This window comes from Gossypium arboreum, chromosome 1, assembly GCF_025698485.1.
Source record: "Gossypium arboreum isolate Shixiya-1 chromosome 1, ASM2569848v2, whole genome shotgun sequence".
NCBI classification, from domain to species: domain Eukaryota; kingdom Viridiplantae; phylum Streptophyta; class Magnoliopsida; order Malvales; family Malvaceae; genus Gossypium; species Gossypium arboreum.
The window spans coordinates 92,237,496-92,249,229 of NC_069070.1; the positions used below are offsets into that span (position 1 = coordinate 92,237,496).

General features: G+C 38.2%; 1 non-coding gene across 1 annotated transcript; it reads left to right on the forward strand.

Moving 5' to 3' along the window:
* The first annotated feature begins 7,443 nt into the window (after positions 1–7,443).
* LOC128282392 (small nucleolar RNA R71) lies at positions 7,444–7,549 on the forward strand. Its single transcript, XR_008272658.1, has one exon. It is a non-coding gene; the product is annotated as a small nucleolar RNA R71 (small nucleolar RNA).
* The last annotated feature ends 4,185 nt before the right edge of the window (positions 7,550–11,734 follow it).

Below are 11,734 nucleotides of genomic sequence, written 5' to 3' on the forward strand. Positions count from 1 at the left end.
GTTAATTGTATGTTAAATGTTGGTTTATGATGCATATTATTTGCATGGGAGCTTACTAAGCTATATAGCCCTACACACCAAGTTGTACCGAATTCGGCACATATCAGTAACATTGCAGCTGATCTGCCAGATAATAGGCGTGAAAGCCTTTCAGTACACTTCCTCCAATAATCAATCATCCCACCCCAATGCAGATACAACTAAACATGCTCAATGCAGACATATAGAAATACATGCTTACATGCTAAAATTCAGTTATCAGTCATACATACGGATCAGTAAACATGTATAAATTTAAGTTGCTCAATACATACACTATATATTCAGGTCACACGATTTAGGGTCTAAGTAGTGATTATCGACCCTACACTAGGTTCACAGTAGACTTGGGCAACTCGTGCAACCTTAGGAAACATTTTATCTAAATGGGCCTACGCGTCCATGTGGCTTGCTGGTGTAGGCCCACATGCCCAGATTGGCCTTGGTCTGTGTGGATCACATGGCCTGGCCCAAATTCCCACACGTCCGTGTAGACTACCCGTGTGGCCCAAATTCCCACACGTTCATGTGGACTACCCGTGTAGTACCACACGCCCGTGTGGCCTACATGGCCCAATTCAACTTAGCCCTTGTGGCCCATATAGCCACACCTTGGCCATCACACGACCGTGTCTTGCGCACAGCCTGACCTTCATCGATTACACGGTCATGTTGTCACACACGACTTACCACACGAGCGACCAGATGCCCGTGTGACATCGACAGTGGGGTTTTTCGTCTGTCGCCGAATCCTATTTTTCTGCCTTTCGAGTACATACCTGATATCAATTCTATGTAGAACCCCTCTCGCACAAAGCCTATAATTGACCTAACAACACTTGAAAATTAGTCCAAAAACACGATTTGATCAAAAACTCGATACCTACAAAAGTCCAAAATAACGTTCAATGCTTACCCCAACACTCTATATGATTTGACTACAAATCCGCGAGAGGAGAACCCCGAACTTCATGATTTGTTGCTGCCAAAACTAGGAATAAGTCTCCAATGGCAATTTGAAAAACAGGATTACAAAAGCATATAACTCTACTTACTGAATTAGCGAAATAAGATGGTGTGCGAAAAGGAAACGAATTGAAACATAATTAAAAAACGAAGAAGAAAAAGGGAGATAGAATTTCTGCAGAGAAGTAGAGAACCATGTCCGAAAATTTGGGAAGACCCACCGAAATTTTTGAAAAATAAAATAATGAGAATAAATCCCAACTCCCCATCTCTCTCAAATCTCTCCACTAATCCCGCTAACAACCACTACTCAGACTTTTTGATCAACCGGCACTCTCAACATGATAGTGATTTTCGTGACAGGTAAGTTTTATATATTTATAATTAATCGTTCTTGAAACAAACTATTATCGCGATGTCGGCAAGTGTACATATCGAATAGTAGTATAGTTTTAGCAAGACCGGATTGTCGAACCCAAAGGAACTAAAAATACTAGTAATGACTGTCTTTTTATTATCTAGCCTAAGAGTAAGGGGGTTTTGTTGTAACTAACTAATTAACTAATCAAGAATTCACAGAGAATGCAATTTGGGGATTACTTTTGGAAAATGATTGAATTAAGACAATACCTAAGGAAAAAACCACCTAGATTGTACTTGTTATTCTGGCTCCGAATCGGATGATTTATTCATTTAACTTGTTCCGTAGATATCCCTAAGTTATGTTATTATCCCTATTCAAGACTAATAACATCTAATCCCTAGATTGAATAATTGAGACTTTTCTCTAATTAACACCCTAGGGTTGCATTAACTCGATCTATGGATCCCCTTATTAGGTTTCACCCTAATTCAGCAAAATCTTGTCACCCTATGTCTAGGCGCGCAATCAACTCCGCTTAATTATGACAGATGTACTCTTAGATAGGGTCTATTCCTCCTCTGAATAAGAGCTTATCTTGAATTAGTATCCTGGGATATCAAAACAAGAATTAAGAACACATAATTAAGAACAAGTTAAATATTTATCATACAATTCAGAAAATAATAACAAAATTCGTCTTAGATTTCATTCCCCTTAGGTATTTAGGGGATTTAGTTCATAACTAAAAAGGAAATCATCTTAGAAGAATAACGAATACAAAACATAAAGAAAACCCAAAACTCCTGAAGGGAAATTGAGGGGAGATCTTCAGTTTTGATGGTGACTCCGGCTTCTGAGATGGATCAATCGGTTTCCTTCAATAATCCCTTCTTTCCTCTCTGTGCCCTCCTCATTTCCTCTTCCTTTAGGGCATATTTATAGGCTTTATAATGCCTAAAAACCCTCAAAATTATCCTTTTCTGAATTGGACTCAACTTGGGCCCGGTAGGGAGACGCCCGTGTGAATCGTGCTTTGAATCTGCCAAATTGACATGGCCATCTGGTCTGCCCGTGTGAGGAAGTCCAGGCCATGTTGATTTCGTACTTTGGCCCATTTTCTCTATTTTTGGCCTATTTCTCGTTCCTTTTGCTCTCCTATGCTCTCCTAAGTATAAAACATGAAATTAAAGCATTAGAAGCATCGAATTCACCAATTCTAAGGAAAAATCATCCATAAAATGCGTTAAGCATGGGGTAAAAATATGTATATATTACGGTTTATCAAATACCCCCACACTTAAGCATTTGCTTGTCCTCAAGCAAAATCCTCAACTCATAATCAAAATAAATCTTTCTCAACTTATAATCTCTATCAAAAATATATAAAAATAATCCATAGGTAATCATACATTGAGAATTCAACTAAAAGAACATAAAAGTTTCAAACATTCCAAGTTGAGTATTTAATCATGTAAACATAGGTGTCTCCTCTCATCTAAGTAATTACCTTTGATTCAGAATATCACAGAGTCTCACATCCTCACTAAAGATTCACTCAAATCACTCGAGGTGTTTAAGGACAATAATTGAAGCACTCAATAGTCAATAATGAAAACTTATTACCATAGGCTTGTATGAAAATCAAATCTCCACCACTATAAATTGAGATGATACATCAATCAAAAGGTCTTTAGAGGGTTGTAATGAGGCTTGGTTAGGGGGTGTGGTCACAGGCTAAAAGCAGAAGTTAGAATTGAGATTGAATTGAAAAATCACTTAACTAGAAAAAGATATAATATCACTTGTGTACAACAGAGCTTCTTCTCAGAATATGAAATTAAATACTTAAGCTAAAAAAAAAAGATTACTACTACTAATATGTATATATATATTTTAAGAACAAGTTAAATTACAAAATAGAATAAAAACATAGTTAAGAAACTATTTCAATTCAAATCTCGACAAAAATGGGGATCAAATTAATTTAGGGGATTTCAACAATAATGGGTTAAGGGTTAATATTAAGGGTAATACAAGAAATGGTTTGTTAGGCTCAAGGGGGTTTACTAGGGGTTAATCATGGAGGTAGGCTTTTCATGGCATGAGTGGGTTAATCCTAAGTGCCTTAATCATTTTGACATATCCAATCAAATGGTGTGGTCTTGACATGCATAATCAAGTAGGTTCTAGAATAACAGTTCAATACTGACGCACTCAAAGCAATAATAAAAGTGAGCATGAAAGAATTAATAGATGCTCAAAAGGCTCAAAAATCTCACAAAAATTATGGCTTTTTGATGTTTAAAACTTGTGAATTCCAACTCAAAGTAATACCTAAACTTTGGGGAAACACCCTAAGATTTTAAATTCTTAAAAATCAACTTATCATGCTTGATTCTCTAATGTCTTAAAGTTTAAACAATCAATGCATAAATGCCTATATTTTAATTCAAGATATATCAATCAAAATCATAAATCAATTAAAATTTATCATAAATATGATATGAGAGCTTTTCAAGAGAACAAGGCAGTCATTCAGGGATTTTTCTAATAGGGAAATGAAGTAAATACCCCCCCACACTTAAGATGTACATTGCCCTCAATGTACAATGATAGATATAAGAATATAGAAAGAAGATAGGGAGAGAAGTGAAACTTCCCGTATGATGACTTCCTCGAACTGGAGTTTTGGAGAGTAATCGGTGCGAGAGTGGAGGAGGATACTCCGGCGGTGGTACAGGTTCATTAGTCCATAAGTCCTGCACCAAAAGAATATTATATCTAGTGTTGGCTATGGTCGTGGTCGATCAGGACATGGTAGTCGTAGAGAACCGTTCCTGGTGGAGTTTTTAGTTCCTATGCGATGATGAGCTTAGGAGCTCTATATAACTGTGATAAAATAAGGAACTTTTTAGGGGATATTAGGAAGAATAATTGCTCATAAAGAAATAACTGAAATTGATGATTAAAAAAATAAAATTCTAAAGTCTAATAAAAAATAAAAAGTAGTTTTAATAAAAATTAAAAACATAAAATAATAAATAAATGTTTTTAAACATCTTCATCGCTGGATGGTTCGCGTGGTGGGACTGGCAATGATATGTAGAAGTGCTGACAAATCTGCTGTAGAGTAGCATCAATGTTGTCAAATCGTTGAAAACACTGCTGCTCGAATCGAGTGAGGCACTCAGAGATGTCAGCATATGAAGCTGCCACATGAACTGGATGAGAGTCATGAGTATTTTCACTTTAAACTAATAAAATGTAGCAGGTAAATCATGCCACAAGGAAAAATTTCAGCATGAACAGATAATAACTACTATAGATATGAAATGTGAGTGATAAAGAGATGAAATAAACATAAAAAATGCATAGTACTATGATAATTTAACATGAAAAATGAGTGCAATTAAAGGGAGAAGAGTAAACAAACTCTAGAAAGGGGAGAATGAGCGTCAAAAATGGAGTTGGAGGTGGCGCACGAACGTGGTAGGGGGCGTGTGGACTTGCAGCGGCTAGGGTTAGAGTTTTTGGGTAAAGAAGACAATGAATAGTGAAGCCTATTTATAGATTTTGGGGCACACGGCCAGGTAACACGCCCGTGTTCCCCAATTTCAGCCCCTGTGATTCGCGAATTTTGAGTTTGGGCACGTCTGACATTTAGTACACGCCCGTGTTCCTTGGGCGTGTGGGTGTACACGGTCGTGTCGTACGGCCGTGTCTGGCTTCGTTCGCTTCTCCCACGCCCGTGTATGTAAGCCCAAGCCCGTGTTAATTTAACAGGTTCGCCCACAGTTGCTTGGCACGAGCGTGTCGAACGCTAGTGTTAATTTGACAGGTTCGGCACGGCCATGTCACACGGCTGTGCGATTTATCATAGCCTGTGTTTGGGGAAATTTTTGCCCTGTTTCTACACAACCTAAGGCACACCCGTGTGCTAGGCCGTGTCTATGTGGGAAACCTGTGTTCAAGTGCTCCGTTAGTAAGTTAGGTGGTAAATACTAAAATTTAAAGAAGTTAATACAGTTAGTGCTCGGGTTGCCTCCCGAAAAGCGTTTATTTATATTCTAATCTTGACTTACCTCTCCGTTGAATGGTCATGGGGGTTCGAGGAGTTTATACTCTTCATTCCTGCTATCCATCTTATCAAAATAAGATTTTAGACGGGTATTATTTACCTTAAAAGTGCTGAACTTGGGATGACTTACCTCGACTGTACCGAATGGGAAAATACTAAGTACCGTAAGAGGGATGTTTTCATTTGGTTTGGTAGTGACAATGTGAGGATCCGTGGCATCTAATAAAACTATATCTCTAACCTTAAGTTGATGTGGAAAGGTATTGAGCTCGTTTTGGCGTAGTTTTGGTTTATCGTGTGTTTTTGGTTTATGCGTCCACCATTCATCTAGCTCCTCAACTTGTAGCCTTCGATCTTTATGGATAGGTCCTCTACTATTGCTTGAGAATGGCTCTTGTGCTTCTTTCAGACTCATTTCCTGCAAAGTAGGTTGCACTATATTGTCAGTTTTAGTAGAATGGTTTAGACGATCACCTTCAATTTTTGATGTGTTGCCAGAATTACGAGTTTGAATGGTGATTGTTTCGTCTCCCACACGGAGTGTAAGCTCACCTGTGCCAACATCAATAACCATTTTAGCAGTTGCTGAAAAGGGCATTCCTAAAATCAAAGAGTGTTGTTATCCTCCTCTATGTCTAAAACAATGAAGTCAACGCGAAATATAAATTTATAGATTTTAAGTAGCTCATCTTCAATAATACCCCTAGGAAATCTTATAGTTTTATCTGCTAATTGAATGCTCATCCTAGTCTGTTTGGGTTTCCCAATACCTAATTGTTTGAACATTTTGTAGGGCATGACGTTAATACTAGCCCCTAAATCAGCTAATGCATTATTAACATCTAAACTACCAATTAAGCAAGGAATCGTAAAACTCCATGGATCTTTTAGTTTGTTAGGTAGTTTATTCTGTAGAATAACAGAGCAAACTGTGTTTAGCTCCACATGTGACGCCTCGTCCAACTTCCGCTTATTTGCTAAAAGCTCCTTTAAAAATTTCATTATGTTTGGCATCTGCGATAGAGCTTCAATAAACGGTAAGTTAATGTGTAATTTTTTTAAGAGTTTAAGGAATTTAACTAATTGTTCATCTAAGCGGTCTTTCCTTGTCGCATTGGGGTATGGCACACGAGGTTTATATTCGACATTCCCTAATTTGTTTTTATTATGACCTACCTCATTTTGATCTCTGCTCACCACCGTTGCTTGCTTCGGTTCTGGCTCAGGCTCAATGAATCCTTCTTCATCTTGAAAATTAATCGTGTTGAGTTGTTCCCTTGGGCTGGGTTCAGTATTACTTGGCAAGCTACCTTGTGGTCGTTCGGAGATTAGTGTGGAAAGCTGGCCGATCTGAGTTTCGAGCCCTTGGATCGACGCTTGTTGATTTTTAAGTGCTGTCTCAGTGTTCTGGAAACGAGTTTTTGATACCGAGATAAATTTAGACAGCATCTCTTCAAGGTTCGGTTTCTTTTCCTGTTGATAGGGTGGTTGTTGAAAACCCGGAGGATGTTGTGGTCTTTGATTTCCTTGACCGCCCCACGAGAAATTGGGATGGTTCTTCCAACCTGCATTATAAGTGTTACTATATGGATTGTTTTGAGATCTAGAATTACTACCCATGTAATTTAACTGCTCGTTATCCATGTTATGGCCATAAGGTTGGTATTCCGAATTGCTTGATCCACCTCAATTTGCTTCGCACTGCATTACTGGGTGAACTTGTGAAGAACTAAGAAAACCATTAATTTTTTATTCAAGAGTTCTACCTGATTAGAGAGCATGGTGACCGAATCAATGTTATAAACACCGGCTGTTTTTGTTGGTTTTGTCCTCAAGACTTGCCACTGATAGTTATTCAGTGACATCTTCTCTAATAAACTCATAAGCATCTTCAGGTGTTTTTTTATTGATAGTTCTGCCAGCAGCTGCGTCAGCCATTTGCCGAGTCGAAGGATTTAGGCCATTATAGAACGTTTGAACCTGAAGCCAAAGCGGTAACCCATGGTGATGGCACCTTCTCAGTAAGTCCTTGTATCTCTCCCATGCATCGTAAAGAGTTTCTAAGTCCATCTGCACAAACAAAGAGATATCATTATGTAATTTGGCCGTTTTAGCAAATGGGAAATATTTTAATAGAAATTTTTCGGTCATGTGTTCCAAAGTAGTGATTGACCCTCGTGGTAATGAGTTCAACCACTGTTTAGCTTTGTTTCTCAATGAAAAAGGGAATAACCGAAGATGAATGGCATCATCAGAAGCGCCATTAATTTTAAATGCATCGCAGAATTCTAGGAAATTTGCCAAGTGAGTGTTTGGATCCTCATCCAGCAAACCATCAAACTGAACAAATTGCTGTATCATTTGAATAGTGTTAGGTTTTAGTTCAAAGGTATTTGCAGCTACAGTAGGTCTAACTATGCTCGATTCAATTCCTGTTAAAGAAGGTTTAGCATAATCATACATAGTGCGTGGAGTAGGATTTTGATTAACCGCAATTACAGGAGGTAGCTGATTGTCTTGGTTTTCAACCATCTCTTCGGTTGGGGGTTGAGTATCGTCCTCTTGCTCGTCCTCTGTGTATCTTAAGCTTTGCCTTATTTCTCTTTGGTTTCTGCGAACTGTGCAATCGATTTCTTCGTCAAAAAGTAGTGGTCCTGACGAGTTTCTTCTAGTCATAAACTATAAAAACCTGCCAAGGGAAAGAAAAAGTAAATTAATAAATAATAACAATAAATTAAATTAAATTGCAAGAAAAATAAATGGCTAAAGTAATAAAAATTGAGCGTTCCTAATATCTTAGTTCCCAGCAACGGCGCCAAAAACTTGATCGTGATTTTCGTGACAGGTAAGTTTTATATATTTATAATTAATCGTTCTTGAAACTAACTATTATCTCGATGCAGGCAAGTGTACCTATCGAACAGTAGTATAGTTTTAGCAAAGACCGGATTGTCGAACCCAAAAGAACTAAAAGTACTAGTAATGACTATCTTTTTATTATCTAGCCTAAGAATAAGAGGGTTTTGTTTTAACTAACTAATTAACTAATCTAAGAATTCACAGAGAATGGAATTGGGGGATTACTTTTGGAAAATGATAGAATTAAGACAATACCTAAGGAAAAATCCACTTGAATGTACTTATTATTCTGGCTTCAAATCGGACGATTTATTCATTTAACTTATTCTGTAGAGATCCCTAGGTTATGTTATTATCCCTATTCAAGACTAATAACGTCTAATCCCTAGATTGAATAATTGAGACTTTTCTCTAATTAGCACCCTAGGGTTGCATTAACTCGATCTATGGATCCCCTTATTAGGTTTCACCCTAATCTGGCAAAATCTTGTCACCCTATGTCTAGGCGCGCAATCAACTCCACTTAATTATGACACATGTACTCTTAGATAGGGTCTATTCCTCCTCTGAATAAGAGCTTATCTTGAATCGGTATCCTGGGATATCAAAACAAGAACTAAGAACACATAATTAAGAACAAGTTAAATATTTTTCATACAATTCAGAAAATAATAACAAATTCGTCTTAGGTTTCATTCCCCTTAGGTATTTAAGGGATTTAGTTCATAACTAAAAAGGAAAAAATCTCAAAAGAATAACGAATACAAAACATAAAGAAAACCCAAAACTCTGGAACGAAAATTGAGGGGAGATCTTCAATCTTGATGGTGACTCCGGCTTCTGAGATGGATCAATCGGCTTCCTTCGAGTAATTCCTTCCTTCCTCTCCATGCCCTCTTCTTTTCCTCTTCGTTAAGGGTGTATTTATAGGCTTTAGAATGGCTAAAAATACTCAAAATTAGCCTTTTCCGAATTGGACTCAACTTGGGCTCGGCAGGGACACACCCGTGTGAATTGTGCTTCGAATATGCCAAATTGACACGGCCGTGTGGTCTGCCCGTGTGAGGAAGTCCAGGCTGTGTTGATTTCGTACTTTGGCCCATTATCTCCATTTTTGGCCCGTTTCTCGTTCCTTTCGCTCTCCTATGCTCTCCTAAGTATAAAACATGAAATTAAAGCATTAGGAGCAACGAATTCACCAATTCTAAGGGAAAATCATCCACAAAATGCGTTAAGCATGGGGTAAAAATATGTATATATTACGATTTATCACAACACAACACTGAGCAAAAATAAATACCCACGCTCACGCTAGGTTTCGAACACAAGACCTCCAACACACAAGCTCCCTTACCACTTGAACCACCAGGCTCATTCTGATATGGTTTTGCAAATAATTGAATATAAGCCCACTAAGTAAGGATAGGGCTTAAGTTAGAAAAATATCAAAATTTTCCAAAGCTAGGGCTTGAACTTGGGACCTCACACACATACCCCAAACACTTAACCATTGAAATAGATACATGGTTGTGTCAAATAATTACAGATATAGAAACAAATACTTTGGGGTATTACAGGCTAATGTTGGTTTAAATATATATACATATGATGATGTTTTCATGGATGTGGAAATTTACATGGTTTAAATTGATAAGTATGTGGTGATTGTATGTGGTAAATGGTAGCATGTGAATGATGTGTGGATGTCTTGACTGTGGCTAAATTGGTTGAATGTAATTGCTTTGATTGGTGTTATGTTTTGTTGTGTAGGTGTGTGGATAAAAGGGTGACAAAATGGCTTGGTAAATAGCCTTGTTTTTGTCCAGACGGGTAGACACATGGGTGTGTGTCTAGGCCATGTGTAACACACGGCTTGCCCCTTGGGTGTGTGTTCTGGCCGTGTGTCCCCTGCACCTTAATTGTTGCAAAACAGAATGCTCAAAATTGAGCACACGTGTAGATGCATGGGTATGTGTATCAGCCATGTGGATGACACGGCCTCAGGTACGAGCGTGTGCCTTGGGCGTGTGAAGTCTGCACCTATTTTATGAAAATATCATAATTTTTAAATTGACCAAACGGCCTAGCACACGGGCGTGTGACTTGGCCGTGTGTCTTCAATTTGTTCTTGGGTGACAAACAAAAAGTTACATGGGTTAGGGATACGAGTGTGTGTGACCACACGGCCTGCCCACACAAGCGTGTCCCAAGTCAATTTGTAAGTGTTGTGAAGTTTTCTAAAGTTTTCGGTTTAGTCTCAAACCGCTTCTAATGTATGTTTTGGGCCTCGTAGGTTCGTTTTAGGGATGTTATGAATATTTGTGAAAAGTTTTAAATTTTGATGGAAATTTACGTCTCGGGTTTATGTGATTGCTTGTGTATAAGTCTAGTAATGCCTTGTACCCTATTCCGGCATCGCATACAGGTAAGGGGTGTTACATTTAGTGGTATCAGAGCTACAGTTTAGTTGCTAATGTAGCGTGTGTAAGTGTGTAGCTATACATGCCATAAATGAACTGTAATAGTGTGATGACTCCTGACAATTTTAAATTGTGTTTTTGTATAGTAAATGGATTCCATTCAAGCTGAGGCTGATGGCGTTGAAAGTAATGCACCGGCTCTCACTTAAGGGGTAGCGCCGTCAAATAGTAGACCTCCAACAATTGGTCAAGGAGAAAGGGGTAGGGAAGCCTTTCTTCATATAATGAATGAGTGGTATACAGAATTTGTTTAACAAACCCAAATGCCTAACCTCCTCCATCCCCACCTATTCCTCGACCGATTCCCATAGCTCCACAAGGTATGGAATTTGTAAGAATGAACAAGCCCCTGGTTGATAAGATCCGAAAGTATGGGGCTGAAGATTTTAGAGCTAATGTGGATGATGATCCCAAAAGAGGTGAGTTTTGGCTCAAAAACTCCATCAGGGTATTTGATGAGTTGTCTTGCACATCGGATGAGTGTTTAAAGTGTGTCGTCTCACTAAGGAGAGATTCTACATATCATTGGTGGAATACACTAGTATCGGTGGTACTAAGAGAGAGGGTTACGTGGGAATTCTTTCAAGAGGAGTTCTGAAAGAAATATATTAGTCAACAATTCATCGATTAGAAACGTAAGGAATTTCTTGAGTTAAAACAGGGTCAGATGTCAGTAATAGAATATGAGCGAGAATTTATCAAACTTAGTAAATATGCTCGAAAGTGTGTTTCCACTGAGGCTACCATGTACAAGAGATTTGAGGATGGACTGAATGAGGATTTTCGTGTATTAGTAGGGATCCTAGAGCTAAAAGAATTTGTGGTGTTAGTTGAACGGGCTTCTAAGGACAAAGATTTGAATAAAGAGAAGAGGAAAGCTTATAGTGAAGCTAGAGATTCGAGGAAAAGACTGATGAGTAAGTCATTTCCATCTCACTCAAAGAAATC